This window comes from Balaenoptera acutorostrata, unplaced genomic scaffold (assembly GCF_949987535.1).
Source record: "Balaenoptera acutorostrata unplaced genomic scaffold, mBalAcu1.1 scaffold_61, whole genome shotgun sequence".
NCBI classification, from domain to species: Eukaryota; Metazoa; Chordata; class Mammalia; order Artiodactyla; family Balaenopteridae; genus Balaenoptera; species Balaenoptera acutorostrata.
The window spans coordinates 1,163,628-1,187,456 of NW_026646471.1; the positions used below are offsets into that span (position 1 = coordinate 1,163,628).

Genomic DNA, 23,829 nt, shown 5'->3' on the forward strand with positions numbered 1-23,829 from the left:
ACCAACAGGTCATAAACCTCCAATATCTCGAGTCACCGGCCTTCGAGGCCTGGATGTCCCCTCAGCAGCAGGGAGCCAGGACTGGGAGCGGGGTGACAGCTAATGCTCAGGAAGGAGGTCAGTGTGCAGGCAGCATCTGTGTGTACACCATGCGGGACTTCAGGGAGGGCCTGTGTATGGCCCGCAGGCCTGCTGGAAGTACTCGTTTATTCAGTCGACAACCTCTTAAGTGCCTGCAGTGTGACACACTGTGCCATGAACTAGAGATACAATATCACCCTGTCCCTGCTGTCACGGGACTCAGCATCTCATAGGAACAGTATTTGTCATTTCTTTTCCATTTCCCCACCGTTCCTGGAGGTGTATTCTGCACAGAATGGGCAAATTGCAATCACTGTTGATTAATAATTGAAGAAATAAAGCTTTTGACATTCAGATTTTTTAACGAAAGTGCAGTATCTGAGATGTAGAATTCTATATCTTTGGCTTCTTTAAAGTTAGCCATACAGACAAAACAGAAAATGAAAAAAACTCTAATTTTTCAATTAAAAAATTTCACATTGATGTCAACTGGAGTTTTTGGTTTGTTTTTCCTCAAGAGTATCTATGTACTTAGGAGCTTTAGATATTTTTTAAAGGGGGCAGGAGAAAAGAAATGCATAAGTGACTCATGCCAAATTTCCTTACATTTCAAATTACTGCAGTGGATTTAAGGGTCTGTAATTTTTTCAGTGACATAATTTGTTTACAATTAAAATGTGGATTTCATCTCCTTTATTCCTCTTGAACTCAGTCATAGTCCTGAGCCGCCACCAAAACAATCTTATCTTGAGGTTGGGCTTCTCTCCGTGTAAATGTTGTTTACTGGAAAGGAAAAGAAGTTGCCTTGAGTCAGTTACCCTTGGCCATCATGCTTGCTTTCACTAGAGAGTGTGAAGTTTCCTCCCTTCACAACTTTGTAGCCCTCTTTGCCCTGGATTCAACATGCTCAAGACCCGTTTGAACATCTGTGACAGCACAGGGGATTGTATTACAGTCGGATCCCTGGTGTGGCCTAAGTCCAGGGAACTTATCAGAGTTGTTGGTAGTCATGTCCCTTTTTGGTAAATGCACATGCTTATCAAAATTAGGAGCAGTTTGATTCCAGACTCAGTTCCTCATGTTCTTTTTCCCAGCCGTGGCCTGCAATTGGTATTTCTGATACTAGAAACTTAAAAATGCTCGTCAGCCACAGGAAAAAAAAAATCCTGTGGTTTCTGAGCGCTTCGAAATCCATCATGGCCTTGTTCTTTAATCACTCTAGAAAAAGAGAAGCTATAAAAAAAAAAAGAAATATAAGGACCTGCAGCCAATCCGTGAGAAGCTGTCTAAACATAAAGGACTTGAGTACGAGGACAGTGTCTTCACATTGCCTCCGCAGCCCCTGGCAAAACAATGTCACTCATAGCATGCTTCTAAAGTGAGTGTATCTTATTTGAAAATTAAACCAGCATCTCTCCTCAGGCCCAAGGTGGGGACAGACAGTGCCCCGAGAGGGAGCAGAGGGGTGCAAGCAGCAAGTTTCCAAAAGTAGACCACTGCTTAGCAGCTGCTTCTTGGCAAGGGCCCATTCCCCCTTTCCAGAGATCAGTGAAAGGAAGGTGGGGCCCCAGGGGGAGGGAACTTGTGTCTTCAGATGTGTCAACCGCTGGGCCTCCAGAGTTTAGATTTGGAGGGAATAGATTAAAGACAAACCTCTTATTTTGCAGTTTGACCTTGGGCCCTAGTGGTCAGGCTGTGGTTTTCTGTTTCCCCCTGTGCGGTGGGGTACTGTGTGCATTTAAGCACCAGTGTACATGTGTTTGTGTATAACTCAAGGGATCCAGCCTTAAATAAGGGGAAAAGAAAATCAGTATTTATAGGGTGCCTACTCTTTGCCAGGAAACTTGTAATTACCAAGTTCTTGAATACTGGCATCCTGCTTGCAAAGGGTGTGCATGTTAATTAGCTATTGTTGCATAGCAAATCACCCCAAAACTTAACTAGCTCATGGTTGAACTGCTCAGCAGTGTGGGTTTAGCTCAGCTAGGCCATGCTTTTGGTTTCAGCCAGGAACCGAAGTGGATGTGTGGTTTGCTGCTGGTTGACTAGGGTGCTCTGCTTCTGGTAGGTGAGCCGGCTGCTAGCTGGGCACCTGGGTGTCCTCCAGCAGGCTAACATGGGCTTGTTTTCATGGAAAGCAGGGTTCTGAAAGAAAAAGCAGAACATTCAAGACATTTTGAGCCTAGGCTCGAAACTGCCAGCATCATACCTACTGCATTCTTCTGGCCAGAGCACATCAGGTCAGCCTCAATCCAAAGTTTAGGGGAACAGATTTCTGCCTCTCCCTTTTTTTACAGGAGCAGCTATAAAATCACATTGCAAAGGGCATGGATAAAATGAGAGAATACAGAATCATTGTTTTCACAATCAGTATCATTATACCTAAGCAGACAAGTTTTATATAATGGTTCCAAGTGAAGTAACTTGTTGAAAAGCCACACAGCTACTAAACGGCTGGGATGCATGGAGTATTACGTCCACCTAAGTCCACAATACCCAAGGCACTAGACCATTCACTCCTGCAACTTTCTCCGGCATCCTAGGGTCCTAGGAGAACACTTCGGAAATACAAGTACGAGCCCTTTGTGATTCTTCCCATCTAGTGCTCTTCACCATAAAAATAACTGCCTCAAGAGAATGCACAGGACCTTTGAAACAATTTGAATAATTTGGAGAAAGGTCTGAGTTTAGTAAATCAAGGCCTAATTTATTTGTCATTTCTAATCATAGGAAAATACCCATGATGCACTCCAAATATTTGCAAAGTCTTTTCATCCATTTTATTTTTTCTTAATTTTACTTATTTATTTATTTATTTTTGGCTGTGTTGGGTCTTTGTCTAGTTGTGGCAAGCGGCGGCCACTCTTCATCGCGGTGCGCGGGCCTCTCACTATCGCGGCCTCTCTTGTTGCGGAGCACAGGCTCCAGACGCGCTCAGCAGTTGTGGCTCATGGGCTTAGTTGCTCCGTGGCATGTGGGATCCTCCCAGACCAGGGCTCGTACCTGTTTCCCCTGCATTGGCAGGCAGATTCTCAACCACTGCGCCACCAGGGAAGCCCCATCCCCATCCCTTTTTGATATTGGTAGGCTATAGATAATTCTCAAAGTAGACTAACACTAATAAATGGGCCGGCAATGTCTATTACTCTGATACAAAGACATGTGCAGCAAAGACATTACACCTACTAAGTTTACTGAATCAGATACTAACTCTTGAAATATTCCTCTCATTTCTGCAAAGTTATTTTCTAGACGAAAAATAAAGACTTCAAGCCGGTGACGCCCTGTGGCGCAGTTCGGGTCTCGAATGCCCCCCAGGAAGGCTATAGTCTAAGAGTGGGTGGGAATGCGAGGTCCAAAGTCTGCAATGCATGCTGTTACCCACGCCGGCCACTGCTGGGGACAGGGATCTCCAGCAAACAATCACCATAGTGTGGGAGACATAGGAGGTGCTCGAAATTGCGCGAACTACCGCTGGGTGGTGGGGAGTGCAGGGGGACGAACCAACACAAGCAGAGTGGGAGGGAGAGGAAGCACTTGGGAGAAAAAAATATGGGGTTTGGGCAGCAGGGAGTAACGGCGGGGATAGAAGGCGGAGCGGGAGGCAAAAAGCCTACAGCACCCGGTATTCCCAGGTGGTCTCCCATCCAAGTACTAACCAAGCCCAACCCTGTTTAGCTTCCGAGATCAGACGAGATTAGGCGCGTTCAGGGTGGTTTGGCCGTAGACACAAGAGGGGCCCGCGGAGTGCCTCTTGAGGCCCAGCTTCGCTGGCGCTTGCGCCTTACTGCCAGCCCGGCGGCCAGCCCGCCCCGGCAGGGCCCCGCCGCCCGCCCAGGCAGGGGAAGGGCGTCCTCGGGTACCGGGGCGGGTGGGGGGTGGCAGAGGGGTTGGCGACCTCCCAGCCCAGGACGGGCGGGACCCACCAAACCGTTCGGCGCTTGGCGCCCGGCCCCAGATCCCGCACGTCCCTCACAGGGACGTGGCCCCGGAGGCTTCAGGGCCCGGGGCCCGCGGTCCCTTGGGCCTCCGCGCTGCCCGCCCACGCGGCGCTAGGCGCAGCCCAGCCGCAGCCCGGGCCGGCCCTCCTGCCCGACGGCAGTCGGCCCTTAACCCACTGGGAGCCACCATTGAGTCACCACGGCCCCTTAGCCCCAGCAAGGCCACCCTTGCCCCCACGCCACCCGCCGAGCACAGGACCCGGCCCCTGGTGGCCGGCCGGCCCGGAGAACCGGCCCCGGCCGCCGCCCCCGCTCCCGCCCCACGGCCGTGGCGAAACGGCGGCGGGGGGGGGGATTTTTCCGGAGGGAGCTGTGGAGAGACACACCGGCAGATAGGTGGCTGCGCCGGGGCTGGGCGCTAGTGGGGGCGGCCAGGTGCAGGTCAAGGGGCTCGCGGGCCGGACGGCCGGCACCCGGGCCTGAGGCGGAGTCTGGGTCCAGGCCAGCCACCCCGGGAGCGGCTGGGATGCGGCTGCCTTCCAGGGCCGCCTTCTGGCCGCCTGGCCGGCCAGGCAGGCGGAGAGCGCCCCCTCTGGCGCGCTCTGGTGGGAGGGGTCGGAGGTAGGTGGGGCCTGCAGCGGTGCCCGGCGGCGGGGGCGGAGGCGGCGGGCGACTTAAGGAGAGGGCGGAGCGGGAGGCAAAAAGCCTACAGCACCCGGTATTCCCAGGCGGTCTCCCATACCAAGTACTAACCAGGCCCGACCCTGCTTAGCTTCCGAGATCAGACGAGATCGGGGGCGTTCAGGGTGGTATGGCCGTAGACGCAGGAGGGGCCCGCGGGGTGCCTCTTGAGGCTCAGCTTCGCTGGCGCTTGCGCCTTACCGCCCTGCCGGCGGCCAGCCCTCTCCGGCAGGGCCCTGCCGCCCGCCCAGGCAGGCGACAGGACGCCTCGGGGACCCGGGGGTGGCAGAGTGGTGGGCGACCTCGCAGCCCAGGGCGGGCGGGACGCCCCAGGCCCGTCGGCGCTTGGCGCCCCGCCGCAGATCCCGCTCGACGCTCACAGGGACGTGGCCCCGGAGGCTTCAGGGCCCGGCGGCCGCGGTCCCTTGGGCATCCCCCCCTGCCCGCCCACGCGGAGTTAGGCGCAGCCCAGCCACGGCCGGGCCGGGCCTCCGGCCGGGCAGCAGCTGGCCCGAAGCCACTGGGAGCCACCACTGAGTGGGCACGGCCCCTTAGCCCCAGCAAGGCCACCCTTGCCCCCACGCCGCCCGCCGAGCACAGGACCCCGCCCCTGGTGGCCGGCAGGCCCGGGGAAGCGGTCCCGGCCCCCGCCCCCGCTCCCGCCCCCGGCCGAGGCGAAACGGCGGAGGGGGGGGGCTTTTCCCGGAGGGAGCTGCGGAGAGACACACGGGCAGCCAGCTGGCTGCGGCGCGGCTGGGCTCTGGTGGGCGCGGCCAAGTGCAGGTGGAGGGCCTCGCGGGCCGCACGGCCGGCACCCCGGCCTGCGGCGGAGTCTGGGTCCGGGCCAGCCACCACGGGAGCGGCTGGGGTGCGGCTGCCTTCCAGGGCCGCCTGCTGGCCTCCTGGCCGGCCAGGCCGGCGGGGAGCGCCCCCTCTGGCGCGCTGTGGTGGGAGGGGCCGGAGGAGGTGGGGCCTGCGGCGGTGCCCGGGCGGGGGCTGAGGCGGCGGCCGAGGCCGCGGGCGGCTAAAGGAGAAGGCGGAGCGGGCGGCAAAAAGCCTACAGCACCCGGTATTCCCAGGCGGTCTCCCATCCAAGTACTAACACAGGCCCGACCCTGCTTAGCTTCCGAGATCAGACGAGATCGGGCGCGTTCAGGGTGGTATGGCCGTAGACGCCAGCGGGGCCCGCGGAGTGCCTCTTGAGGCCCAGCTTGGCTGGCGCTTGCGCCTTACTGCCAGCCCGGCGGCCAGCCCGCCCCGGCAGGGCCCCACCGCCCGCCCAGGCAGGGGAAGGGCGTCCTCGGGTACCGGGGCGGGTGGGGGGTGGCAGAGTGGTGGGCGACCTCCCAGCCCAGGACGGGCGGGACCCACCAAACCGTTCGGCGCTTGGCGCCCGGCCCCAGATCCCGCACGACCCTCACGGGGACGTGGCCCCGGAGGCTTCAGGGCCCGGGGCCGCGGTCCCTTGGGCCTCCCCGCTGCCCGCCCACGCGGCGCTAGGCGCAGCCCAGCCGCAGCCCAGGCCGGCCCTCCTGCCCGACGGCTGTCGGCCCTTAACCCACTGGGAGCCACCATTGAGTCACCACGGCCCCTTAGCCCCAGCAAGGCCACCCTTGCCCCCACGCCACCCGCCGAGCACAGGACCCGGCCCCTGGTGGCCGGCCGGCCCGGAGAACCGGCCCCGGCCGCCGCCCCCGCTCCCGCCCCACGGCCGTGGCGAAACGGCGGCGGGGGGGGGGATTTTTCCGGAGGGAGCTGTGGAGAGACACACCGGCAGATAGGTGGCTGCGCCGGGGCTGGGCGCTAGTGGGGGCGGCCAGGTGCAGGTCAAGGGGCTCGCGGGCCGGACGGCCGGCACCCGGGCCTGAGGCGGAGTCTGGGTCCAGGCCAGCCACCCCGGGAGCGGCTGGGATGCGGCTGCCTTCCAGGGCCGCCTTCTGGCCGCCTGGCCGGCCAGGCAGGCGGAGAGCGCCCCCTCTGGCGCGCTCTGGTGGGAGGGGTCGGAGATAGGTGGGGCCTGCAGCGGTGCCCGGCGGCGGGGGCGGAGGCGGCGGGCGACTTAAGGAGAGGGCGGAGCGGGAGGCAAAAAGCCTACAGCACCCGGTATTCCCAGGCGGTCTCCCATCCAAGTACTAACCAGGCCCGACCCTGCTTAGCTTCCGAGATCAGACGAGATCGGGCGCGTTCAGGGTGGTATGGCCGTAGACGCAGGAGGGGCCCGCGGGGTGCCTCTTGAGGCTCAGCTTCGCTGGCGCTTGCGCCTTACCGCCCTGCCGGCGGCCAGCCCTCTCCGGCAGGGCCCTGCCGCCCGCCCAGGCAGGCGACAGGACGCCTCGGGGACCCGGGGGTGGCGGAGTGGTGGGCGACCTCGCAGCCCAGGGCGGGCGGGACGCCCCAGGCCCGTCGGCGCTTGGCGCCCCGCCGCAGATCCCGCTCGACGCTCACAGGGACGTGGCCCCGGAGGCTTCAGGGCCCGGCGGCCGCGGTCCCTTGGGCATCCCCCCCTGCCCGCCCACGCGGAGTTAGGCGCAGCCCAGCCACGGCCGGGCCGGCCCTCCGGCCGGGCAGCAGCTGGCCCGAAGCCACTGGGAGCCACCACTGAGTGGGCACGGCCCCTTAGCCCCAGCAAGGCCACCCTTGCCCCCACGCCGCCCGCCGAGCACAGGACCCCGCCCCTGGTGGCCGGCAGGCGCGGGGAAGCGGTCCCGGCCCCCGCCCCCGGCCGAGGCGAAACGGCGGAGGGGGGGGGCTTTTCCCGGAGGGAGCTGCGGAGAGACACACGGGCAGCCAGCTGGCTGCGGCGCGGCTGGGCTCTGGTGGGCGCGGCCAAGTGCAGGTGGAGGGCCTCGCGGGCCGCACGGCCGGCACCCCGGCCTGCGGCGGAGTCTGGGTCCGGGCCAGCCACCACGGGAGCGGCTGGGGTGCGGCTGCCTTCCAGGGCCACCTGCTGGCCTCCTGGCCGGCCAGGCCGGCGGGGAGCGCCCCCTCTGGCGCGCTGTGGTGGGAGGGGCCGGAGGAGGTGGGGCCTGCGGCGGTGCCCGGGCGGGGGCTGAGGCGGCGGCCGAGGCCGCGGGCGGCTAAAGGAGAAGGCGGAGCGGGCGGCAAAAAGCCTACAGCACCCGGTATTCCCAGGCGGTCTCCCATCCAAGTACTAACCAGGCCCGACCCTGCTTAGCTTCCGAGATCAGACGAGATCGGGCGCGTTCAGGGTGGTATGGCCGTAGACGCCAGAGGGGCCCGCGGAGTGCCTCTTGAGGCCCAGCTTCGCTGGCGCTTGCGCCTTACTGCCAGCCCGGCGGCCAGCCCGCCCCGGCAGGGCCCCACCGCCCGCCCAGGCAGGGGAAGGGCGTCCTCGGGTACCGGGGCGGGTGGGGGGTGGCAGAGGGGTTGGCGACCTCCCAGCCCAGGACGGGCGGGACCCACCAAACCGTTCGGCGCTTGGCGCCCGGCCCCAGATCCCGCACGACCCTCACGGGGACGTGGCCCCGGAGGCTTCAGGGCCCGGGGCCGCGGTCCCTTGGGCCTCCCCGCTGCCCGCCCACGCGGCGCTAGGCGCAGCCCAGCCGCAGCCCAGGCCGGCCCTCCTGCCCGACGGCTGTCGGCCCTTAACCCACTGGGAGCCACCATTGAGTCACCACGGCCCCTTAGCCCCAGCAAGGCCACCCTTGCCCCCACGCCACCCGCCGAGCACAGGACCCGGCCCCTGGTGGCCGGCCGGCCCGGAGAACCGGCCCCGGCCGCCGCCCCCGCTCCCGCCCCACGGCCGTGGCGAAACGGCGGCGGGGGGGGGATTTTTCCGGAGGGAGCTGTGGAGAGACACACCGGCAGATAGGTGGCTGCGCCGGGGCTGGGCGCTAGTGGGGGCGGCCAGGTGCAGGTCAAGGGGCTCGCGGGCCGGACGGCCGGCACCCGGGCCTGAGGCGGAGTCTGGGTCCAGGCCAGCCACCCCGGGAGCGGCTGGGATGCGGCTGCCTTCCAGGGCCGCCTTCTGGCCGCCTGGCCGGCCAGGCAGGCGGAGAGCGCCCCCTCTGGCGCGCTCTGGTGGGAGGGGTCGGAGATAGGTGGGGCCTGCAGCGGTGCCCGGCGGCGGGGGCGGAGGCGGCGGGCGACTTAAGGAGAGGGCGGAGCGGGAGGCAAAAAGCCTACAGCACCCGGTATTCCCAGGCGGTCTCCCATCCAAGTACTAACCAGGCCCGACCCTGCTTAGCTTCCGAGATCAGACGAGATCGGGCGCGTTCAGGGTGGTATGGCCGTAGACGCAGGAGGGGCCCGCGGGGTGCCTCTTGAGGCTCAGCTTCGCTGGCGCTTGCGCCTTACCGCCCTGCCGGCGGCCAGCCCTCTCCGGCAGGGCCCTGCCGCCCGCCCAGGCAGGCGACAGGACGCCTCGGGGACCCGGGGGTGGCGGAGTGGTGGGCGACCTCGCAGCCCAGGGCGGGCGGGACGCCCCAGGCCCGTCGGCGCTTGGCGCCCCGCCGCAGATCCCGCTCGACGCTCACAGGGACGTGGCCCCGGAGGCTTCAGGGCCCGGCGGCCGCGGTCCCTTGGGCATCCCCCCCTGCCCGCCCACGCGGAGTTAGGCGCAGCCCAGCCACGGCCGGGCCGGCCCTCCGGCCGGGCAGCAGCTGGCCCGAAGCCACTGGGAGCCACCACTGAGTGGGCACGGCCCCTTAGCCCCAGCAAGGCCACCCTTGCCCCCACGCCGCCCGCCGAGCACAGGACCCCGCCCCTGGTGGCCGGCAGGCGCGGGGAAGCGGTCCCGGCCCCCGCCCCCGGCCGAGGCGAAACGGCGGAGGGGGGGGGCTTTTCCCGGAGGGAGCTGCGGAGAGACACACGGGCAGCCAGCTGGCTGCGGCGCGGCTGGGCTCTGGTGGGCGCGGCCAAGTGCAGGTGGAGGGCCTCGCGGGCCGCACGGCCGGCACCCCGGCCTGCGGCGGAGTCTGGGTCCGGGCCAGCCACCACGGGAGCGGCTGGGGTGCGGCTGCCTTCCAGGGCCACCTGCTGGCCTCCTGGCCGGCCAGGCCGGCGGGGAGCGCCCCCTCTGGCGCGCTGTGGTGGGAGGGGCCGGAGGAGGTGGGGCCTGCGGCGGTGCCCGGGCGGGGGCTGAGGCGGCGGCCGAGGCCGCGGGCGGCTAAAGGAGAAGGCGGAGCGGGCGGCAAAAAGCCTACAGCACCCGGTATTCCCAGGCGGTCTCCCATCCAAGTACTAACCAGGCCCGACCCTGCTTAGCTTCCGAGATCAGACGAGATCGGGCGCGTTCAGGGTGGTATGGCCGTAGACGCCAGAGGGGCCCGCGGAGTGCCTCTTGAGGCCCAGCTTCGCTGGCGCTTGCGCCTTACTGCCAGCCCGGCGGCCAGCCCGCCCCGGCAGGGCCCCACCGCCCGCCCAGGCAGGGGAAGGGCGTCCTCGGGTACCGGGGCGGGTGGGGGGTGGCAGAGGGGTTGGCGACCTCCCAGCCCAGGACGGGCGGGACCCACCAAACCGTTCGGCGCTTGGCGCCCGGCCCCAGATCCCGCACGACCCTCACGGGGACGTGGCCCCGGAGGCTTCAGGGCCCGGGGCCGCGGTCCCTTGGGCCTCCCCGCTGCCCGCCCACGCGGCGCTAGGCGCAGCCCAGCCGCAGCCCAGGCCGGCCCTCCTGCCCGACGGCTGTCGGCCCTTAACCCACTGGGAGCCACCATTGAGTCACCACGGCCCCTTAGCCCCAGCAAGGCCACCCTTGCCCCCACGCCACCCGCCGAGCACAGGACCCGGCCCCTGGTGGCCGGCCGGCCCGGAGAACCGGCCCCGGCCGCCGCCCCCGCTCCCGCCCCACGGCCGTGGCGAAACGGCGGCGGGGGGGGGATTTTTCCGGAGGGAGCTGTGGAGAGACACACCGGCAGATAGGTGGCTGCGCCGGGGCTGGGCGCTAGTGGGGGCGGCCAGGTGCAGGTCAAGGGGCTCGCGGGCCGGACGGCCGGCACCCGGGCCTGAGGCGGAGTCTGGGTCCAGGCCAGCCACCCCGGGAGCGGCTGGGATGCGGCTGCCTTCCAGGGCCGCCTTCTGGCCGCCTGGCCGGCCAGGCAGGCGGAGAGCGCCCCCTCTGGCGCGCTCTGGTGGGAGGGGTCGGAGATAGGTGGGGCCTGCAGCGGTGCCCGGCGGCGGGGGCGGAGGCGGCGGGCGACTTAAGGAGAGGGCGGAGCGGGAGGCAAAAAGCCTACAGCACCCGGTATTCCCAGGCGGTCTCCCATCCAAGTACTAACCAGGCCCGACCCTGCTTAGCTTCCGAGATCAGACGAGATCGGGCGCGTTCAGGGTGGTATGGCCGTAGACGCAGGAGGGGCCCGCGGGGTGCCTCTTGAGGCTCAGCTTCGCTGGCGCTTGCGCCTTACCGCCCTGCCGGCGGCCAGCCCTCTCCGGCAGGGCCCTGCCGCCCGCCCAGGCAGGCGACAGGACGCCTCGGGGACCCGGGGGTGGCGGAGTGGTGGGCGACCTCGCAGCCCAGGGCGGGCGGGACGCCCCAGGCCCGTCGGCGCTTGGCGCCCCGCCGCAGATCCCGCTCGACGCTCACAGGGACGTGGCCCCGGAGGCTTCAGGGCCCGGCGGCCGCGGTCCCTTGGGCATCCCCCCCTGCCCGCCCACGCGGAGTTAGGCGCAGGCCAGCCACGGCCGGGCCGGCCCTCCGGCCGGGCAGCAGCTGGCCCGAAGCCACTGGGAGCCACCACTGAGTGGGCACGGCCCCTTAGCCCCAGCAAGGCCACCCTTGCCCCCACGCCGCCCGCCGAGCACAGGACCCCGCCCCTGGTGGCCGGCAGGCCCGGGGAAGCGGTCCCGGCCCCCGCCCCCGGCCGAGGCGAAACGGCGGAGGGGGGGGGCTTTTCCCGGAGGGAGCTGCGGAGAGACACACGGGCAGCCAGCTGGCTGCGGCGCGGCTGGGCTCTGGTGGGCGCGGCCAAGTGCAGGTGGAGGGCCTCGCGGGCCGCACGGCCGGCACCCCGGCCTGCGGCGGAGTCTGGGTCCGGGCCAGCCACCACGGGAGCGGCTGGGGTGCGGCTGCCTTCCAGGGCCACCTGCTGGCCTCCTGGCCGGCCAGGCCGGCGGGGAGCGCCCCCTCTGGCGCGCTGTGGTGGGAGGGGCCGGAGGAGGTGGGGCCTGCGGCGGTGCCCGGGCGGGGGCTGAGGCGGCGGCCGAGGCCGCGGGCGGCTAAAGGAGAAGGCGGAGCGGGCGGCAAAAAGCCTACAGCACCCGGTATTCCCAGGCGGTCTCCCATCCAAGTACTAACCAGGCCCGACCCTGCTTAGCTTCCGAGATCAGACGAGATCGGGCGCGTTCAGGGTGGTATGGCCGTAGACGCAGGAGGGGCCCGCGGAGTGCCTCTTGAGGCCCAGCTTCGCTGGCGCTTGCGCCTTACTGCCAGCCCGGCGGCCAGCCCGCCCCGGCAGGGCCCCACCGCCCGCCCAGGCAGGGGAAGGGCGTCCTCGGGTACCGGGGCGGGTGGGGGGTGGCAGAGGGGTTGGCGACCTCCCAGCCCAGGACGGGCGGGACCCACCAAACCGTTCGGCGCTTGGCGCCCGGCCCCAGATCCCGCACGACCCTCACGGGGACGTGGCCCCGGAGGCTTCAGGGCCCGGGGCCGCGGTCCCTTGGGCCTCCCCGCTGCCCGCCCACGCGGCGCTAGGCGCAGCCCAGCCGCAGCCCAGGCCGGCCCTCCTGCCCGACGGCTGTCGGCCCTTAACCCACTGGGAGCCACCATTGAGTCACCACGGCCCCTTAGCCCCAGCAAGGCCACCCTTGCCCCCACGCCACCCGCCGAGCACAGGACCCGGCCCCTGGTGGCCGGCCGGCCCGGAGAACCGGCCCCGGCCGCCGCCCCCGCTCCCGCCCCACGGCCGTGGCGAAACGGCGGCGGGGGGGGGATTTTTCCGGAGGGAGCTGTGGAGAGACACACCGGCAGATAGGTGGCTGCGCCGGGGCTGGGCGCTAGTGGGGGCGGCCAGGTGCAGGTCAAGGGGCTCGCGGGCCGGACGGCCGGCACCCGGGCCTGAGGCGGAGTCTGGGTCCAGGCCAGCCACCCCGGGAGCGGCTGGGATGCGGCTGCCTTCCAGGGCCGCCTTCTGGCCGCCTGGCCGGCCAGGCAGGCGGAGAGCGCCCCCTCTGGCGCGCTCTGGTGGGAGGGGTCGGAGATAGGTGGGGCCTGCAGCGGTGCCCGGCGGCGGGGGCGGAGGCGGCGGGCGACTTAAGGAGAGGGCGGAGCGGGAGGCAAAAAGCCTACAGCACCCGGTATTCCCAGGCGGTCTCCCATCCAAGTACTAACCAGGCCCGACCCTGCTTAGCTTCCGAGATCAGACGAGATCGGGCGCGTTCAGGGTGGTATGGCCGTAGACGCAGGAGGGGCCCGCGGGGTGCCTCTTGAGGCTCAGCTTCGCTGGCGCTTGCGCCTTACCGCCCTGCCGGCGGCCAGCCCTCTCCGGCAGGGCCCTGCCGCCCGCCCAGGCAGGCGACAGGACGCCTCGGGGACCCGGGGGTGGCGGAGTGGTGGGCGACCTCGCAGCCCAGGGCGGGCGGGACGCCCCAGGCCCGTCGGCGCTTGGCGCCCCGCCGCAGATCCCGCTCGACGCTCACAGGGACGTGGCCCCGGAGGCTTCAGGGCCCGGCGGCCGCGGTCCCTTGGGCATCCCCCCCTGCCCGCCCACGCGGAGTTAGGCGCAGCCCAGCCACGGCCGGGCCGGCCCTCCGGCCGGGCAGCAGCTGGCCCGAAGCCACTGGGAGCCACCACTGAGTGGGCACGGCCCCTTAGCCCCAGCAAGGCCACCCTTGCCCCCACGCCGCCCGCCGAGCACAGGACCCCGCCCCTGGTGGCCGGCAGGCGCGGGGAAGCGGTCCCGGCCCCCGCCCCCGGCCGAGGCGAAACGGCGGAGGGGGGGGGCTTTTCCCGGAGGGAGCTGCGGAGAGACACACGGGCAGCCAGCTGGCTGCGGCGCGGCTGGGCTCTGGTGGGCGCGGCCAAGTGCAGGTGGAGGGCCTCGCGGGCCGCACGGCCGGCACCCCGGCCTGCGGCGGAGTCTGGGTCCGGGCCAGCCACCACGGGAGCGGCTGGGGTGCGGCTGCCTTCCAGGGCCACCTGCTGGCCTCCTGGCCGGCCAGGCCGGCGGGGAGCGCCCCCTCTGGCGCGCTGTGGTGGGAGGGGCCGGAGGAGGTGGGGCCTGCGGCGGTGCCCGGGCGGGGGCTGAGGCGGCGGCCGAGGCCGCGGGCGGCTAAAGGAGAAGGCGGAGCGGGCGGCAAAAAGCCTACAGCACCCGGTATTCCCAGGCGGTCTCCCATCCAAGTACTAACCAGGCCCGACCCTGCTTAGCTTCCGAGATCAGACGAGATCGGGCGCGTTCAGGGTGGTATGGCCGTAGACGCCGGAGGGGCCCGCGGAGTGCCTCTTGAGGCCCAGCTTCGCTGGCGCTTGCGCCTTACTGCCAGCCCGGCGGCCAGCCCGCCCCGGCAGGGCCCCACCGCCCGCCCAGGCAGGGGAAGGGCGTCCTCGGGTACCGGGGCGGGTGGGGGGTGGCAGAGGGGTTGGCGACCTCCCAGCCCAGGACGGGCGGGACCCACCAAACCGTTCGGCGCTTGGCGCCCGGCCCCAGATCCCGCACGACCCTCACGGGGACGTGGCCCCGGAGGCTTCAGGGCCCGGGGCCGCGGTCCCTTGGGCCTCCCCGCTGCCCGCCCACGCGGCGCTAGGCGCAGCCCAGCCGCAGCCCAGGCCGGCCCTCCTGCCCGACGGCTGTCGGCCCTTAACCCACTGGGAGCCACCATTGAGTCACCACGGCCCCTTAGCCCCAGCAAGGCCACCCTTGCCCCCACGCCACCCGCCGAGCACAGGACCCGGCCCCTGGTGGCCGGCCGGCCCGGAGAACCGGCCCCGGCCGCCGCCCCCGCTCCCGCCCCACGGCCGTGGCGAAACGGCGGCGGGGGGGGGATTTTTCCGGAGGGAGCTGTGGAGAGACACACCGGCAGATAGGTGGCTGCGCCGGGGCTGGGCGCTAGTGGGGGCGGCCAGGTGCAGGTCAAGGGGCTCGCGGGCCGGACGGCCGGCACCCGGGCCTGAGGCGGAGTCTGGGTCCAGGCCAGCCACCCCGGGAGCGGCTGGGATGCGGCTGCCTTCCAGGGCCGCCTTCTGGCCGCCTGGCCGGCCAGGCAGGCGGAGAGCGCCCCCTCTGGCGCGCTCTGGTGGGAGGGGTCGGAGATAGGTGGGGCCTGCAGCGGTGCCCGGCGGCGGGGGCGGAGGCGGCGGGCGACTTAAGGAGAGGGCGGAGCGGGAGGCAAAAAGCCTACAGCACCCGGTATTCCCAGGCGGTCTCCCATCCAAGTACTAACCAGGCCCGACCCTGCTTAGCTTCCGAGATCAGACGAGATCGGGCGCGTTCAGGGTGGTATGGCCGTAGACGCAGGAGGGGCCCGCGGGGTGCCTCTTGAGGCTCAGCTTCGCTGGCGCTTGCGCCTTACCGCCCTGCCGGCGGCCAGCCCTCTCCGGCAGGGCCCTGCCGCCCGCCCAGGCAGGCGACAGGACGCCTCGGGGACCCGGGGGTGGCGGAGTGGTGGGCGACCTCGCAGCCCAGGGCGGGCGGGACGCCCCAGGCCCGTCGGCGCTTGGCGCCCCGCCGCAGATCCCGCTCGACGCTCACAGGGACGTGGCCCCGGAGGCTTCAGGGCCCGGCGGCCGCGGTCCCTTGGGCATCCCCCCCTGCCCGCCCACGCGGAGTTAGGCGCAGCCCAGCCACGGCCGGGCCGGCCCTCCGGCCGGGCAGCAGCTGGCCCGAAGCCACTGGGAGCCACCACTGAGTGGGCACGGCCCCTTAGCCCCAGCAAGGCCACCCTTGCCCCCACGCCGCCCGCCGAGCACAGGACCCCGCCCCTGGTGGCCGGCAGGCGCGGGGAAGCGGTCCCGGCCCCCGCCCCCGGCCGAGGCGAAACGGCGGAGGGGGGGGGCTTTTCCCGGAGGGAGCTGCGGAGAGACACACGGGCAGCCAGCTGGCTGCGGCGCGGCTGGGCTCTGGTGGGCGCGGCCAAGTGCAGGTGGAGGGCCTCGCGGGCCGCACGGCCGGCACCCCGGCCTGCGGCGGAGTCTGGGTCCGGGCCAGCCACCACGGGAGCGGCTGGGGTGCGGCTGCCTTCCAGGGCCACCTGCTGGCCTCCTGGCCGGCCAGGCCGGCGGGGAGCGCCCCCTCTGGCGCGCTGTGGTGGGAGGGGCCGGAGGAGGTGGGGCCTGCGGCGGTGCCCGGGCGGGGGCTGAGGCGGCGGCCGAGGCCGCGGGCGGCTAAAGGAGAAGGCGGAGCGGGCGGCAAAAAGCCTACAGCACCCGGTATTCCCAGGCGGTCTCCCATCCAAGTACTAACCAGGCCCGACCCTGCTTAGCTTCCGAGATCAGACGAGATCGGGCGCGTTCAGGGTGGTATGGCCGTAGACGCCGGAGGGGCCCGCGGAGTGCCTCTTGAGGCCCAGCTTCGCTGGCGCTTGCGCCTTACTGCCAGCCCGGCGGCCAGCCCGCCCCGGCAGGGCCCCACCGCCCGCCCAGGCAGGGGAAGGGCGTCCTCGGGTACCGGGGCGGGTGGGGGGTGGCAGAGGGGTTGGCGACCTCCCAGCCCAGGACGGGCGGGACCCACCAAACCGTTCGGCGCTTGGCGCCCGGCCCCAGATCCCGCACGACCCTCACGGGGACGTGGCCCCGGAGGCTTCAGGGCCCGGGGCCGCGGTCCCTTGGGCCTCCCCGCTGCCCGCCCACGCGGCGCTAGGCGCAGCCCAGCCGCAGCCCAGGCCGGCCCTCCTGCCCGACGGCTGTCGGCCCTTAACCCACTGGGAGCCACCATTGAGTCACCACGGCCCCTTAGCCCCAGCAAGGCCACCCTTGCCCCCACGCCACCCGCCGAGCACAGGACCCGGCCCCTGGTGGCCGGCCGGCCCGGAGAACCGGCCCCGGCCGCCGCCCCCGCTCCCGCCCCACGGCCGTGGCGAAACGGCGGCGGGGGGGGGATTTTTCCGGAGGGAGCTGTGGAGAGACACACCGGCAGATAGGTGGCTGCGCCGGGGCTGGGCGCTAGTGGGGGCGGCCAGGTGCAGGTCAAGGGGCTCGCGGGCCGGACGGCCGGCACCCGGGCCTGAGGCGGAGTCTGGGTCCAGGCCAGCCACCCCGGGAGCGGCTGGGATGCGGCTGCCTTCCAGGGCCGCCTTCTGGCCGCCTGGCCGGCCAGGCAGGCGGAGAGCGCCCCCTCTGGCGCGCTCTGGTGGGAGGGGTCGGAGATAGGTGGGGCCTGCAGCGGTGCCCGGCGGCGGGGGCGGAGGCGGCGGGCGACTTAAGGAGAGGGCGGAGCGGGAGGCAAAAAGCCTACAGCACCCGGTATTCCCAGGCGGTCTCCCATCCAAGTACTAACCAGGCCCGACCCTGCTTAGCTTCCGAGATCAGACGAGATCGGGCGCGTTCAGGGTGGTATGGCCGTAGACGCAGGAGGGGCCCGCGGGGTGCCTCTTGAGGCTCAGCTTCGCTGGCGCTTGCGCCTTACCGCCCTGCCGGCGGCCAGCCCTCTCCGGCAGGGCCCTGCCGCCCGCCCAGGCAGGCGACAGGACGCCTCGGGGACCCGGGGGTGGCGGAGTGGTGGGCGACCTCGCAGCCCAGGGCGGGCGGGACGCCCCAGGCCCGTCGGCGCTTGGCGCCCCGCCGCAGATCCCGCTCGACGCTCACAGGGACGTGGCCCCGGAGGCTTCAGGGCCCGGCGGCCGCGGTCCCTTGGGCATCCCCCCCTGCCCGCCCACGCGGAGTTAGGCGCAGCCCAGCCACGGCCGGGCCGGCCCTCCGGCCGGGCAGCAGCTGGCCCGAAGCCACTGGGAGCCACCACTGAGTGGGCACGGCCCCTTAGCCCCAGCAAGGCCACCCTTGCCCCCACGCCGCCCGCCGAGCACAGGACCCCGCCCCTGGTGGCCGGCAGGCGCGGGGAAGCGGTCCCGGCCCCCGCCCCCGGCCGAGGCGAAACGGCGGAGGGGGGGGGCTTTTCCCGGAGGGAGCTGCGGAGAGACACACGGGCAGCCAGCTGGCTGCGGCGCGGCTGGGCTCTGGTGGGCGCGGCCAAGTGCAGGTGGAGGGCCTCGCGGGCCGCACGGCCGGCACCCCGGCCTGCGGCGGAGTCTGGGTCCGGGCCAGCCACCACGGGAGCGGCTGGGGTGCGGCTGCCTTCCAGGGCCACCTGCTGGCCTCCTGGCCGGCCAGGCCGGCGGGGAGCGCCCCCTCTGGCGCGCTGTGGTGGGAGGGGCCGGAGGAGGTGGGGCCTGCGGCGGTGCCCGGGCGGGGGCTGAGGCGGCGGCCGAGGCCGCGGGCGGCTAAAGGAGAAGGCGGAGCGGGCGGCAAAAAGCCTACAGCACCCGGTATTCCCAGGCGGTCTCCCATCCAAGTACTAACCAGGCCCGACCCTGCTTAGCTTCCGAGATCAGACGAGATCGGGCGCGTTCAGGGTGGTATGGCCGTAGACGCCGGAGGGGCCCGCGGAGTGCCTCTTGAGGCCCAGCTTCGCTGGCGCTTGCGCCTTACTGCCAGCCCGGCGGCCAGCCCGCCCCGGCAGGGCCCCACCGCCCGCCCAGGCAGGGGAAGGGCGTCCTCGGGTACCGGGGCGGGTGGGGGGTGGCAGAGGGGTTGGCGACCTCCCAGCCCAGGACGGGCGGGACCCACCAAACCGTTCGGCGCTTGGCGCCCGGCCCCAGATCCCGCACGACCCTCACGGGGACGTGGCCCCGGAGGCTTCAGGGCCCGGGGCCGCGGTCCCTTGGGCCTCCCCGCTGCCCGCCCACGCGGCGCTAGGCGCAGCCCAGCCGCAGCCCAGGCCGGCCCTCCTGCCCGACGGCTGTCGGCCCTTAACCCACTGGGAGCCACCATTGAGTCACCACGGCCCCTTAGCCCCAGCAAGGCCACCCTTGCCCCCACGCCACCCGCCGAGCACAGGACCCGGCCCCTGGTGGCCGGCCGGCCCGGAGAACCGGCCCCGGCCGCCGCCCCCGCTCCCGCCCCACGGCCGTGGCGAAACGGCGGCGGGGGGGGGATTTTTCCGGAGGGAGCTGTGGAGAGACACACCGGCAGATAGGTGGCTGCGCCGGGGCTGGGCGCTAGTGGGGGCGGCCAGGTGCAGGTCAAGGGGCTCGCGGGCCGGACGGCCGGCACCCGGGCCTGAGGCGGAGTCTGGGTCCAGGCCAGCCACCCCGGGAGCGGCTGGGATGCGGCTGCCTTCCAGGGCCGCCTTCTGGCCGCCTGGCCGGCCAGGCAGGCGGAGAGCGCCCCCTCTGGCGCGCTCTGGTGGGAGGGGTCGGAGATAGGTGGGGCCTGCAGCGGTGCCCGGCGGCGGGGGCGGAGGCGGCGGGCGACTTAAGGAGAGGGCGGAGCGGGAGGCAAAAAGCCTACAGCACCCGGTATTCCCAGGCGGTCTCCCATCCAAGTACTAACCAGGCCCGACCCTGCTTAGCTTCCGAGATCAGACGAGATCGGGCGCGTTCAGGGTGGTATGGCCGTAGACGCAGGAGGGGCCCGCGGGGTGCCTCTTGAGGCTCAGCTTCGCTGGCGCTTGCGCCTTACCGCCCTGCCGGCGGCCAGCCCTCTCCGGCAGGGCCCTGCCGCCCGCCCAGGCAGGCGACAGGACGCCTCGGGGACCCGGGGGTGGCGGAGTGGTGGGCGACCTCGCAGCCCAGGGCGGGCGGGACGCCCCAGGCCCGTCGGCGCTTGGCGCCCCGCCGCAGATCCCGCTCGACGCTCACAGGGACGTGGCCCCGGAGGCTTCAGGGCCCGGCGGCCGCGGTCCCTTGGGCATCCCCCCCTGCCCGCCCACGCGGAGTTAGGCGCAGCCCAGCCACGGCCGGGCCGGCCCTCCGGCCGGGCAGCAGCTGGCCCGAAGCCACTGGGAGCCACCACTGAGTGGGCACGGCCCCTTAGCCCCAGCAAGGCCACCCTTGCCCCCACGCCGCCCGCCGAGCACAGGACCCCGCCCCTGGTGGCCGGCAGGCGCGGGGAAGCGGTCCCGGCCCCCGCCCCCGGCCGAGGCGAAACGGCGGAGGGGGGGGGCTTTTCCCGGAGGGAGCTGCGGAGAGACACACGGGCAGCCAGCTGGCTGCGGCGCGGCTGGGCTCTGGTGGGCGCGGCCAAGTGCAGGTGGAGGGCCTCGCGGGCCGCACGGCCGGCACCCCGGCCTGCGGCGGAGTCTGGGTCCGGGCCAGCCACCACGGGAGCGGCTGGGGTGCGGCTGCCTTCCAGGGCCACCTGCTGGCCTCCTGGCCGGCCAGGCCGGCGGGGAGCGCCCCCTCTGGCGCGCTGTGGTGGGAGGGGCCGGAGGAGGTGGGGCCTGCGGCGGTGCCCGGGCGGGGGCTGAGGCGGCGGCCGAGGCCGCGGGCGGCTAAAGGAGAAGGCGGAGCGGGCGGCAAAAAGCCTACAGCACCCGGTATTCCCAGGCGGTCTCCCATCCAAGTACTAACCAGGCCCGACCCTGCTTAGCTTCCGAGATCAGACGAGATCGGGCGCGTTCAGGGTGGTATGGCCGTAGACGCCAGAGGGGCCCGCGGAGTGCCTCTTGAGGCCCAGCTTCGCTGGCGCTTGCGCCTTACTGCCAGCCCGGCGGCCAGCCCGCCCCGGCAGGGCCCCACCGCCCGCCCAGGCAGGGGAAGGGCGTCCTCGGGTACCGGGGCGGGTGGGGGGTGGCAGAGGGGTTGGCGACCTCCCAGCCCAGGACGGGCGGGACCCACCAAACCGTTCGGCGCTTGGCGCCCGGCCCCAGATCCCGCACGACCCTCACGGGGACGTGGCCCCGGAGGCTTCAGGGCCCGGGGCCGCGGTCCCTTGGGCCTCCCCGCTGCCCGCCCACGCGGCGCTAGGCGCAGCCCAGCCGCAGCCCAGGCCGGCCCTCCTGCCCGACGGCTGTCGGCCCTTAACCCACTGGGAGCCACCATTGAGTCACCACGGCCCCTTAGCCCCAGCAAGGCCACCCTTGCCCCCACGCCACCCGCCGAGCACAGGACCCGGCCCCTGGTGGCCGGCCGGCCCGGAGAACCGGCCCCGGCCGCCGCCCCCGCTCCCGCCCCACGGCCGTGGCGAAACGGCGGCGGGGGGGGGATTTTTCCGGAGGGAGCTGTGGAGAGACACACCGGCAGATAGGTGGCTGCGCCGGGGCTGGGCGCTAGTGGGGGCGGCCAGGTGCAGGTCAAGGGGCTCGCGGGCCGGACGGCCGGCACCCGGGCCTGAGGCGGAGTCTGGGTCCAGGCCAGCCACCCCGGGAGCGGCTGGGATGCGGCTGCCTTCCAGGGCCGCCTTCTGGCCGCCTGGCCGGCCAGGCAGGCGGAGAGCGCCCCCTCTGGCGCGCTCTGGTGGGAGGGGTCGGAGATAGGTGGGGCCTGCAGCGGTGCCCGGCGGCGGGGGCGGAGGCGGCGGGCGACTTAAGGAGAGGGCGGAGCGGGAGGCAAAAAGCCTACAGCACCCGGTATTCCCAGGCGGTCTCCCATCCAAGTACTAACCAGGCCCGACCCTGCTTAGCTTCCGAGATCAGACGAGATCGGGCGCGTTCAGGGTGGTATGGCCGTAGACGCAGGAGGGGCCCGCGGGGTGCCTCTTGAGGCTCAGCTTCGCTGGCGCTTGCGCCTTACCGCCCTGCCGGCGGCCAGCCCTCTCCGGCAGGGCCCTGCCGCCCGCCCAGGCAGGCGACAGGACGCCTCGGGGACCCGGGGGTGGCGGAGTGGTGGGCGACCTCGCAGCCCAGGGCGGGCGGGACGCCCCAGGCCCGTCGGCGCTTGGCGCCCCGCCGCAGATCCCGCTCGACGCTCACAGGGACGTGGCCCCGGAGGCTTCAGGGCCCGGCGGCCGCGGTCCCTTGGGCATCCCCCCCTGCCCGCCCACGCGGAGTTAGGCGCAGCCCAGCCACGGCCGGGCCGGCCCTCCGGCCGGGCAGCAGCTGGCCCGAAGCCACTGGGAGCCACCACTGAGTGGGCACGGCCCCTTAGCCCCAGCAAGGCCACCCTTGCCCCCACGCCGCCCGCCGAGCACAGGACCCCGCCCCTGGTGGCCGGCAGGCGCGGGGAAGCGGTCCCGGCCCCCGCCCCCGGCCGAGGCGAAACGGCGGAGGGGGGGGGCTTTTCCCGGAGGGAGCTGCGGAGAGACACACGGGCAGCCAGCTGGCTGCGGCGCGGCTGGGCTCTGGTGGGCGCGGCCAAGTGCAGGTGGAGGGCCTCGCGGGCCGCACGGCCGGCACCCCGGCCTGCGGCGGAGTCTGGGTCCGGGCCAGCCACCACGGGAGCGGCTGGGGTGCGGCTGCCTTCCAGGGCCACCTGCTGGCCTCCTGGCCGGCCAGGCCGGCGGGGAGCGCCCCCTCTGGCGCGCTGTGGTGGGAGGGGCCGGAGGAGGTGGGGCCTGCGGCGGTGCCCGGGCGGGGGCTGAGGCGGCGGCCGAGGCCGCGGGCGGCTAAAGGAGAAGGCGGAGCGGGCGGCAAAAAGCCTACAGCACCCGGTATTCCCAGGCGGTCTCCCATCCAAGTACTAACCAGGCCCGACCCTGCTTAGCTTCCGAGATCAGACGAGATCGGGCGCGTTCAGGGTGGTATGGCCGTAGACGCCGGAGGGGCCCGCGGAGTGCCTCTTGAGGCCCAGCTTCGCTGGCGCTTGCGCCTTACTGCCAGCCCGGCGGCCAGCCCGCCCCGGCAGGGCCCCACCGCCCGCCCAGGCAGGGGAAGGGCGTCCTCGGGTACCGGGGCGGGTGGGGGGTGGCAGAGGGGTTGGCGACCTCCCAGCCCAGGACGGGCGGGACCCACCAAACCGTTCGGCGCTTGGCGCCCGGCCCCAGATCCCGCACGACCCTCACGGGGACGTGGCCCCGGAGGCTTCAGGGCCCGGGGCCGCGGTCCCTTGGGCCTCCCCGCTGCCCGCCCACGCGGCGCTAGGCGCAGCCCAGCCGCAGCCCAGGCCGGCCCTCCTGCCCGACGGCTGTCGGCCCTTAACCCACTGGGAGCCACCATTGAGTCACCACGGCCCCTTAGCCCCAGCAAGGCCACCCTTGCCCCCACGCCACCCGCCGAGCACAGGACCCGGCCCCTGGTGGCCGGCCGGCCCGGAGAACCGGCCCCGGCCGCCGCCCCCGCTCCCGCCCCACGGCCGTGGCGAAACGGCGGCGGGGGGGGGATTTTTCCGGAGGGAGCTGTGGAGAGACACACCGGCAGATAGGTGGCTGCGCCGGGGCTGGGCGCTAGTGGGGGCGGCCAGGTGCAGGTCAAGGGGCTCGCGGGCCGGACGGCCGGCACCCGGGCCTGAGGCGGAGTCTGGGTCCAGGCCAGCCACCCCGGGAGCGGCTGGGATGCGGCTGCCTTCCAGGGCCGCCTTCTGGCCGCCTGGCCGGCCAGGCAGGCGGAGAGCGCCCCCTCTGGCGCGCTCTGGTGGGAGGGGTCGGAGATAGGTGGGGCCTGCAGCGGTGCCCGGCGGCGGGGGCGGAGGCGGCGGGCGACTTAAGGAGAGGGCGGAGCGGGAGGCAAAAAGCCTACAGCACCCGGTATTCCCAGGCGGTCTCCCATCCAAGTACTAACCAGGCCCGACCCTGCTTAGCTTCCGAGATCAGACGAGATCGGGCGCGTTCAGGGTGGTATGGCCGTAGACGCAGGAGGGGCCCGCGGGGTGCCTCTTGAGGCTCAGCTTCGCTGGCGCTTGCGCCTTACCGCCCTGCCGGCGGCCAGCCCTCTCCGGCAGGGCCCTGCCGCCCGCCCAGGCAGGCGACAGGACGCCTCGGGGACCCGGGGGTGGCGGAGTGGTGGGCGACCTCGCAGCCCAGGGCGGGCGGGACGCCCCAGGCCCGTCGGCGCTTGGCGCCCCGCCGCAGATCCCGCTCGACGCTCACAGGGACGTGGCCCCGGAGGCTTCAGGGCCCGGCGGCCGCGGTCCCTTGGGCATCCCCCCCTGCCCGCCCACGCGGAGTTAGGCGCAGCCCAGCCACGGCCGGGCCGGCCCTCCGGCCGGGCAGCAGCTGGCCCGAAGCCACTGGGAGCCACCACTGAGTGGGCACGGCCCCTTAGCCCCAGCAAGGCCACCCTTGCCCCCACGCCGCCCGCCGAGCACAGGACCCCGCCCCTGGTGGCCGGCAGGCGCGGGGAAGCGGTCCCGGCCCCCGCCC

The 23,829-nt window shown here is 71.2% G+C and overlaps 20 non-coding genes across 20 annotated transcripts; all 20 read right to left on the reverse strand.

Annotated features, from left to right (window-relative positions):
- Positions 1-3,691: 3,691 nt before the first annotated feature.
- LOC114238042 (5S ribosomal RNA) lies at positions 3,692-3,810 on the reverse strand. The gene has a single exon (XR_003623475.1). It is a non-coding gene; the product is annotated as a 5S ribosomal RNA (ribosomal RNA).
- A 915-nt stretch (positions 3,811-4,725) lies between these two features.
- On the reverse strand, positions 4,726-4,845 carry LOC114238039 (5S ribosomal RNA). The gene has a single exon (XR_003623472.2). It is a non-coding gene; the product is annotated as a 5S ribosomal RNA (ribosomal RNA).
- A 912-nt stretch (positions 4,846-5,757) lies between these two features.
- On the reverse strand, positions 5,758-5,877 carry LOC130706915 (5S ribosomal RNA). The gene has a single exon (XR_009006955.1). It is a non-coding gene; the product is annotated as a 5S ribosomal RNA (ribosomal RNA).
- A 914-nt stretch (positions 5,878-6,791) lies between these two features.
- LOC130706902 (5S ribosomal RNA) lies at positions 6,792-6,910 on the reverse strand. Its single transcript, XR_009006942.1, has one exon. It is a non-coding gene; the product is annotated as a 5S ribosomal RNA (ribosomal RNA).
- A 900-nt stretch (positions 6,911-7,810) lies between these two features.
- LOC130706913 (5S ribosomal RNA) lies at positions 7,811-7,929 on the reverse strand. Its single transcript, XR_009006953.1, has one exon. It is a non-coding gene; the product is annotated as a 5S ribosomal RNA (ribosomal RNA).
- A 913-nt stretch (positions 7,930-8,842) lies between these two features.
- LOC130706916 (5S ribosomal RNA) lies at positions 8,843-8,961 on the reverse strand. Its single transcript, XR_009006956.1, has one exon. It is a non-coding gene; the product is annotated as a 5S ribosomal RNA (ribosomal RNA).
- Positions 8,962-9,861: 900 nt separating this feature from the next.
- On the reverse strand, positions 9,862-9,980 carry LOC130706917 (5S ribosomal RNA). Its single transcript, XR_009006957.1, has one exon. It is a non-coding gene; the product is annotated as a 5S ribosomal RNA (ribosomal RNA).
- A 913-nt stretch (positions 9,981-10,893) lies between these two features.
- LOC130706918 (5S ribosomal RNA) lies at positions 10,894-11,012 on the reverse strand. Its single transcript, XR_009006958.1, has one exon. It is a non-coding gene; the product is annotated as a 5S ribosomal RNA (ribosomal RNA).
- A 900-nt stretch (positions 11,013-11,912) lies between these two features.
- On the reverse strand, positions 11,913-12,031 carry LOC130706903 (5S ribosomal RNA). Its single transcript, XR_009006943.1, has one exon. It is a non-coding gene; the product is annotated as a 5S ribosomal RNA (ribosomal RNA).
- A 913-nt stretch (positions 12,032-12,944) lies between these two features.
- LOC130706904 (5S ribosomal RNA) lies at positions 12,945-13,063 on the reverse strand. The gene has a single exon (XR_009006944.1). It is a non-coding gene; the product is annotated as a 5S ribosomal RNA (ribosomal RNA).
- A 900-nt stretch (positions 13,064-13,963) lies between these two features.
- Positions 13,964-14,082, reverse strand: LOC130706905 (5S ribosomal RNA). The gene has a single exon (XR_009006945.1). It is a non-coding gene; the product is annotated as a 5S ribosomal RNA (ribosomal RNA).
- A 913-nt stretch (positions 14,083-14,995) lies between these two features.
- LOC130706906 (5S ribosomal RNA) lies at positions 14,996-15,114 on the reverse strand. The gene has a single exon (XR_009006946.1). It is a non-coding gene; the product is annotated as a 5S ribosomal RNA (ribosomal RNA).
- A 900-nt stretch (positions 15,115-16,014) lies between these two features.
- On the reverse strand, positions 16,015-16,133 carry LOC130706907 (5S ribosomal RNA). Its single transcript, XR_009006947.1, has one exon. It is a non-coding gene; the product is annotated as a 5S ribosomal RNA (ribosomal RNA).
- Positions 16,134-17,046: 913 nt separating this feature from the next.
- Positions 17,047-17,165, reverse strand: LOC130706908 (5S ribosomal RNA). Its single transcript, XR_009006948.1, has one exon. It is a non-coding gene; the product is annotated as a 5S ribosomal RNA (ribosomal RNA).
- Positions 17,166-18,065: 900 nt separating this feature from the next.
- On the reverse strand, positions 18,066-18,184 carry LOC130706909 (5S ribosomal RNA). The gene has a single exon (XR_009006949.1). It is a non-coding gene; the product is annotated as a 5S ribosomal RNA (ribosomal RNA).
- Positions 18,185-19,097: 913 nt separating this feature from the next.
- LOC130706910 (5S ribosomal RNA) lies at positions 19,098-19,216 on the reverse strand. Its single transcript, XR_009006950.1, has one exon. It is a non-coding gene; the product is annotated as a 5S ribosomal RNA (ribosomal RNA).
- A 900-nt stretch (positions 19,217-20,116) lies between these two features.
- On the reverse strand, positions 20,117-20,235 carry LOC130706911 (5S ribosomal RNA). Its single transcript, XR_009006951.1, has one exon. It is a non-coding gene; the product is annotated as a 5S ribosomal RNA (ribosomal RNA).
- Positions 20,236-21,148: 913 nt separating this feature from the next.
- LOC130706912 (5S ribosomal RNA) lies at positions 21,149-21,267 on the reverse strand. The gene has a single exon (XR_009006952.1). It is a non-coding gene; the product is annotated as a 5S ribosomal RNA (ribosomal RNA).
- Positions 21,268-22,167: 900 nt separating this feature from the next.
- On the reverse strand, positions 22,168-22,286 carry LOC130706914 (5S ribosomal RNA). Its single transcript, XR_009006954.1, has one exon. It is a non-coding gene; the product is annotated as a 5S ribosomal RNA (ribosomal RNA).
- A 913-nt stretch (positions 22,287-23,199) lies between these two features.
- Positions 23,200-23,318, reverse strand: LOC114238041 (5S ribosomal RNA). The gene has a single exon (XR_003623474.1). It is a non-coding gene; the product is annotated as a 5S ribosomal RNA (ribosomal RNA).
- Between the last annotated feature and the right edge of the window lie 511 nt (positions 23,319-23,829).